Here is a 6660-nt window from a genome sequence, read left to right as displayed (position 1 = left end):
TCACTTGGCTTTAAAAGATGTGGTCAAAAATCATGCTAATCAGGCTTTCCCTAGCAGCGGCAAGCCAGGGTATATCCCCACCCATGTCACATTTAAGGAAGTCAGCTTTAATTTCTCTTGCTAATGTTGCTGCTAGATTTTGCCAAACTTTTAGCCAAAATATGGCTGGGCGAGACCTAATGTAGTCCTCAATATAAAACAATTTTAACTCCTTGTGGCAAACAAAATGTGAGGAAGAAATTTGCGCCCCCAAAAATCTTCGGCAAAATCTATTTTCTTCTACCTGAAAGGTACAACAATTTGTAAAACCCCAGCCATCTGCACTGTATGTTGCGGTAGGTATGCACTGTGTTTTATATATTTTTATAGCACTACCTCAGTTCTTTTAGGTTGCGGAAGGCACAAAATTGAGTTAGTGAGCTTCAAAAATTTACTTCTGCTGTGCGCCAAATGAGCTCTCCAAGAACCATTAGCTGAAAATACCAGCCCTAGATATGGGAAAGTGCGAGTGCATAGCAAGTGTTCAGAACCTGAGGTAATTGTATTATTAAGGTGGTTTTTGGGGCCGCAGCTCATTAAAAAATATTACTTAAAATTAGTACAAAGATCTAGGCTGGCTATAAAATCTACAAAGCCCCTGACTAAAGTGTGAAAAGCATTCGAGTGCAGCCCAGTAGGACCGTATCGTCCGCGTATAGTAGGACGGGTAATGTGTTGCCATTAATCATCGGGACAGCAGTAGTCAGTTCAGACAGTATGTTGTATAAATCATTATTGTATAAAATAAATAGGAGTGGGGCCAGTACGCACCGCAGCCTGACCTCTCTGCCAATAATAATGTCACCTGAAACCTCCCCAACCTTACTAATCCTCACCCGAGCCTTCAAGTCCCTGGTCAAAAAAGCTAAAAAATTAACTAAAACATTATCAAATCTGTATTTTAAAAGACATGACCATGAACGCGACCTATTAACAAAGTCAAAGGCTAAGGTAAGGTCCATAAAAGCCAAGTAAATAGGAGATTGCCGGGCTATAGTATATTTGCCGATAATCAAATTGAGATTTAGGCATTGTTCCACAGTTCCTAATTTACTTCTGAAACCTAGCTGACACTCTTTTAAAATATGTTCTTCCTCAGCCCAAGACCTCATTTTATTGAATAGCACCCTCCGAAGTATCTTAAGTGTGTTATCAATCAGGGAGATTGGTCTATAGCAACTAGGGTTGGATCGGTCCCCCTTTTTAAAAATCGGGACGATAATGCAGGTCGACCATGTGCTGGGACTAAAAGTAGTTTTTTAATTATTAAAAACATCAAGTAAAAGTGGCGCCGAGAACTCCGGTTTAAACTTAAGGAGATCAATGGAAAACCCATCGGGGCCAGGGGCCTTGTTGCCTAAGCTTTGATGGATGGCGTCCTCAACTTCTAATACTGATATATGCAGTGCTTAATTTGTAAAATATTAAGTCAAGGTGCTCAGATTTTAGTAGGAGGCCACACCCTATTTCCCCGACTCCCCCTACTTCTTCCACTGGCCCCATCCACTTAATCAATTTGTCGCAGACACATTATTATCACTCGGGTAGTCCAGCAATCAGAATTATACGACAGGTAATTTACATAAAAACAAATGCGGGCAACCAATGAGAAGTGCACTTTTCGGGGCACGTGCCTTCAACCATTAACCAACATACTTGCATCCCACTACAGTACTAACGCATGTTAAAATAAAATCATTACTTACTTTGCCTTTTGGTTTTAATAAGAGGCCTGTTGCTGCATGAGTCAACATGACACACGCTGCTTGCTTCTTGAGTTAATTCAACTGACTATCGCTGCTGCATCTTGAGCTGATATGGACTCAATTTGAGTATGGATAGAGTGGTTTAATATTTCAGATGGTGATAAATCAACAGTGACATTAGCAGGTGCTGTGTCCACTGGAACCACTGCTCCTTGAATCTATAATCTCACAGTGGTACATTGTTGTTTTAAGCGTGGGCGTTTCCTCTTCGAGCAAGTAGGTTTGGTCAAGATCCTCAGCCACCCCATTACCCTTGTCACCCTGATTACTTTCTTTATTGCAGCCACTTTCCAAAACTGGTGATTGCCCAATGGGATTGAGTGATAAATTTGGCATCAGGGGGCTAATACAATCACCTTCCTCAGTCAGAAAAGCAATCTGAGGGGTTGTTAGTCCCAAGGTCAGTCGCCTCTTAGTTAACTCAATCTCGGTGCTAACAATATGAACTGCTCTTTGCAACCTGCTGTCTATGGAAGTAGAGGTGCGGGTGATTGGCAAGATGGTACGTTTACCCATGGCGTGATATATCCGCAATCGTAATTACACTTATGTAACTCACCACAGGGAAGGCTGGAGAGTATAGACTGTCAGAGAGGTGGCCCAGCTCAGCCTCCTCCAGTCTCTGACGGGCCCAGACGTGCCCGCTCTTGGCCCAGGCTTTTGCCCGGGCACGCCCGCTCTGCGGGAGCCCTGGCTTCCTCTTATGCACCTGCTGGCGCTCTGTTCAAGCATCTACGCCTCCCCGTGCACAAAGAACTCTGGGCGCTGAAGTCCCCCTCTGCGGTCTCTGTGGCAAGGCTCTAGCAACAAGCGTTCAACACAGCTGTTTATTTTTAGGCCCACCTGCCCCCAAGGAGTGCAAAGCCACTAGAACATCAGTGGTTTTATTATATGGCGCATAATGTATTGGGGAGCGACCCCTTGACCAAGGGTCGCTCCACTTTTTGGAGTGAATATTTTGACTGTTTCCGCCCCAGGGCAGATCAGCCATGTATTTTAGACCCATCTGCCCCAAGGGGGTCGAAGCCACTAGACCACTAGTGGAAGTTTATGTTTGAAGGGTAGTTGAGCTGATAAGTGTTTTGGCGTTTGGCTGACTGTGCATGGACTGGCACATGGCTGGCAGTGTGTGTGGCTGGCAAATGAATGGTGATGGGCAGACTAGTATTTTATAATGTTTTTAGTCATCATTGGTAATTGTAGTGTGTTGTTTTCTCCTTTTTATTCTAGTGCAAAGCTTTTTTTTATTGTGGTTGCAGTTCCGGCACCCATAGATCTGCAGTTTGTGTAGTTGCAAGTGTTTGGTAAGAAAAAACATTTTTTATATTGCTTACTTGAAATAAGCACCAATGACCTGCATGAATGGATGTTTTGGAAATGCTGTAATAATAGTAGCCTAGTTAGCTTCTGTTTGAATGTGTGTGGAATGTTCCTCATATTTATTTTTTTTTTAATGATCTTTATTCGGAATTTTGATACATCCATAAAAGTACATACAGAATGAAACATATTAAAAACACATAAAAACCTATATAAGTTAAAAACAAAATTCCAATTGGGTTTTGAGCAGCATAAAAATCGTAAAGTGCATGATACATGTGAGGAAAAACATTTGTCCATTAGTCTAATTTTTACCATGAATTTCAATGTATCTACTCCTAAAATAATCATACAGATCCAGACACATATATAGTTGTTTCTTTGTGCAAATTGTATCAGAATAGTAAAGTGCAGTGTGCGTTTCACCTGAAATAGTCATAAAGATCCAAACACACATATAAATGTTTCTAAATGCAAATTGTATCAAAGTGATAAAGTGCAATGTGCGTTCAAGTATAGTACCATTATCCATTATTCTTGTTCCATACTTGCCCTTGATCTTACACAGACTTTAATAAAACAGCTTACAGTGTAAATGATCTCGTCTGTTGACAACATTTGTAGGAACCTCAATGCCGGATTAAAATCCCTTAAGTTGTGTTTGCGGAGAATCGGCCTTAAATAGTGACAAGTATATAATTTGTAATGGCCACAGAAAAAGAAATAATGCAGCAAACTTTGTTTCCCACCTACGGAGCAGGGACAATCCAGCTCTTCTAAGTTTTTGTTATAGCCAAGGGGGAAGCTTAGCAAGTTGACAATGCTTCCGTCCCGGAACCTATATAAAAGGCTTCGGTTCCATCTTCCTTTTGGGGTTGTCAAATATCTGCAAGGCCTATTTTAGTTGTCATGGCCTGATTCTGTAAGTGGCAAATATTTAATAACAACGGGTTTTACAAATTCGGATCTCATTCGTTCCTCCTTTTATGAATCAAGTAATGCCCTTTTTACGCTGTTCTTGTGAGTAGGGGCAATGGTATTAGGGGAACTGAACAAAGAGCCATGTCCCACACTCAACAGGCTATTCTTAACAGCATTTAACCATGGTATATGGTGAGATCTTTCGTGTGATAAACAATCAGATAATATGCTGCGTGTTAAGGATGCTGCTGGGTTTGACCATATTTTTATCCAAAAAAGCGCGGGCCTTGATCTGATAAAATCAACAATATATGGCAACCTCAGTTCACTGTGACAGATAAATGTGGGAGCACAGGGAACTCCCCCCAGCACCTTTCTACAGAATCTATTTTCTTCCGTTTGGAGAGACGTGATATTGCAGTGTCCCCACACTTCTGCTCCATATGTCCCTGTAGGAAGACATTGGGTACGATAAATATTGAGCAGGGGGTAATAACGTCGGCCAATTTGGGTTGTCGGAGGGATAAAATTGAATTTATTGATTTGCCAATTTTATTCCTCGCATAGACAGCGTGTGGCTGCCATGAGCCTGTATTAGAAAATAGTAACCCTAAATAAGGGAAAGTGCTAGTGCATTTTAATATATTATCACCTGACTTAATTGAAGTAATATTATATTTTTTTGGTCCACAGTTCATGATAAAAGATTTTTTTAAATTAGTGTTTAGGCCCAAATTGGACATAAAATCAACAAACCCAGTAATTAAAGTGCGTAAGGCATTCGGGGTACGCCCCATTAATACTGCGTCATCCGCATACAGTAGGGTAGTAATGGGGGAACCGTTTATAATTGGTACATCCTTAGTAATCTTGCTCAAGGTGCAGCTCAACCCATTAATATATCGAATAAAAAGCAGCGGGGCGAGTACGCAGGCCTGTCTGACTCCCCTGCTAATTAAAATATCATCAGATAATTCGCCATCATTATTAATACGTACTCTCGCCTTTAAATCTCTATGTAAATACAAAAGAAAATATACCAGTGATTCATCCAAACCATAATCAAGCAAAAGTGACCACAACCTAGAACGATTAACAAAATCAAAAGCGGAACTCAAATCCATGAAACCTAAATAAAGCGAGGACTTTTTAACATTTGTATATTTGGCCATGATTAAATTCAGATTAAGACATTGTTCAACAGTGCCCACATGGCTTCTAAATCCCAATTGACTGCAGTGTAAAACATTATTATCCTCAGCCCAATTCCTTATCCTTTTAAAAATTACTCTTCCAAGGACCTTTAGTGTATTATCGATCAGTGAGATCGGACGGTAACAGGCAGGGTCCGCCCTGTCACCTTTTTTAAAAATCGGTACGATGACACTGTTCGACCAAGATTCAGGGATGGAGCTGTCAGTCAAATTGTTAAATAGGTTACATAATAAAGGGGCCCAGAAATTAATTTTGGATTTAATCTGGTCAATAGAAAGGCCATCCGGGCCGGGAGCTTTATCACTAGCACTCTCGAGTATAGCATCCTCGACCTCAAGTATTAAAAAGTTCAGTCGTTCTGCTGTACTAGATAGGGGCACAATATCTAAAGAAGTGGCTGATATAGCATAGATTTTAGAAAAATGCTCTGCCCACACCTCGCCAGTTATGTTACAATTGATTGGTTGGATGTTAGCGCCAAAGGATCTGAGGGACTTGACTTCTCTCCAGAAACCTGTCGTGTCTTTTAATGAGGCAGTACGTGTGAGAGTTTCCCAATGATTAATCACTAGGGCCTCAGATCTAGTGCGTAGCACGAATTTGTATTTTAATCTTAATTCTCTCACAAGCTGGGCGTCCCTAGGATTAGTTTTTAAGGCCGCCCTCAGGTCCCTATTAGCCTTGGAGCAGGAGGAGTCGAACCAGCGTGGGCCATGATCTATATTGGGCCTAGCTGGTTTAGAAGACTCTCTTTTAATAGCCCCACAGAGATTACCAAAGGCAGCAACCACATCATCGCTTGGGCTAGTGTACGACAGACAAGTCTCTACCGTCTTAGGGTGTTTTTTAATTACTCTAGCTAAGATATCTTTATTATCCACCCCTTTCCATATTAATCTTAGTCTATCAGTAGATAATGACAGATTTTGTGCCCCAGTCTCTACACTCACAGCAGCCTTTGGGTTCTGTGGATTGTCAATATATATTCTAAGCGGATAGTGGTCACTATATGCGGAACAGATGACTTCTGCTTTAAAAATTATGTCACTCAATATCGGACAAATAAAAATATAATCTATCGTGGAGGAGCAGCCCTGGCCTATATATGTAGGTGTTAGTATATTGTTTAGACTAGAACCAGTAATTTCCATTGCGTTTACTAGGTCACGGGAGGCTAGATGGTTTTTCAACTCTTCACCGTTTCTACATAAAGGGCTGTTGCGATACATGTGAGCATTAAAATCCCCTCCAATGCAGATACCGTCAAAGGGCCCATACTTCTGCCCCTCCATAATTTCATCAATAAAGTTAAACAATAAGATAAAATTGTCATTAGGACGAGTAACAAAATCATTATTATAAAAGTTAATTATACATAGTTTCATCCTTTTAGTGTACT

Source organism: Lissotriton vulgaris, chromosome 11 (assembly GCF_964263255.1).
Source record: "Lissotriton vulgaris chromosome 11, aLisVul1.2, whole genome shotgun sequence".
In the NCBI taxonomy this organism is placed as follows: domain Eukaryota; kingdom Metazoa; phylum Chordata; class Amphibia; order Caudata; family Salamandridae; genus Lissotriton; species Lissotriton vulgaris.
The sequence above is the reverse complement of the archived record's forward strand: the minus strand, read 5'-3'. Positions refer to the sequence as shown.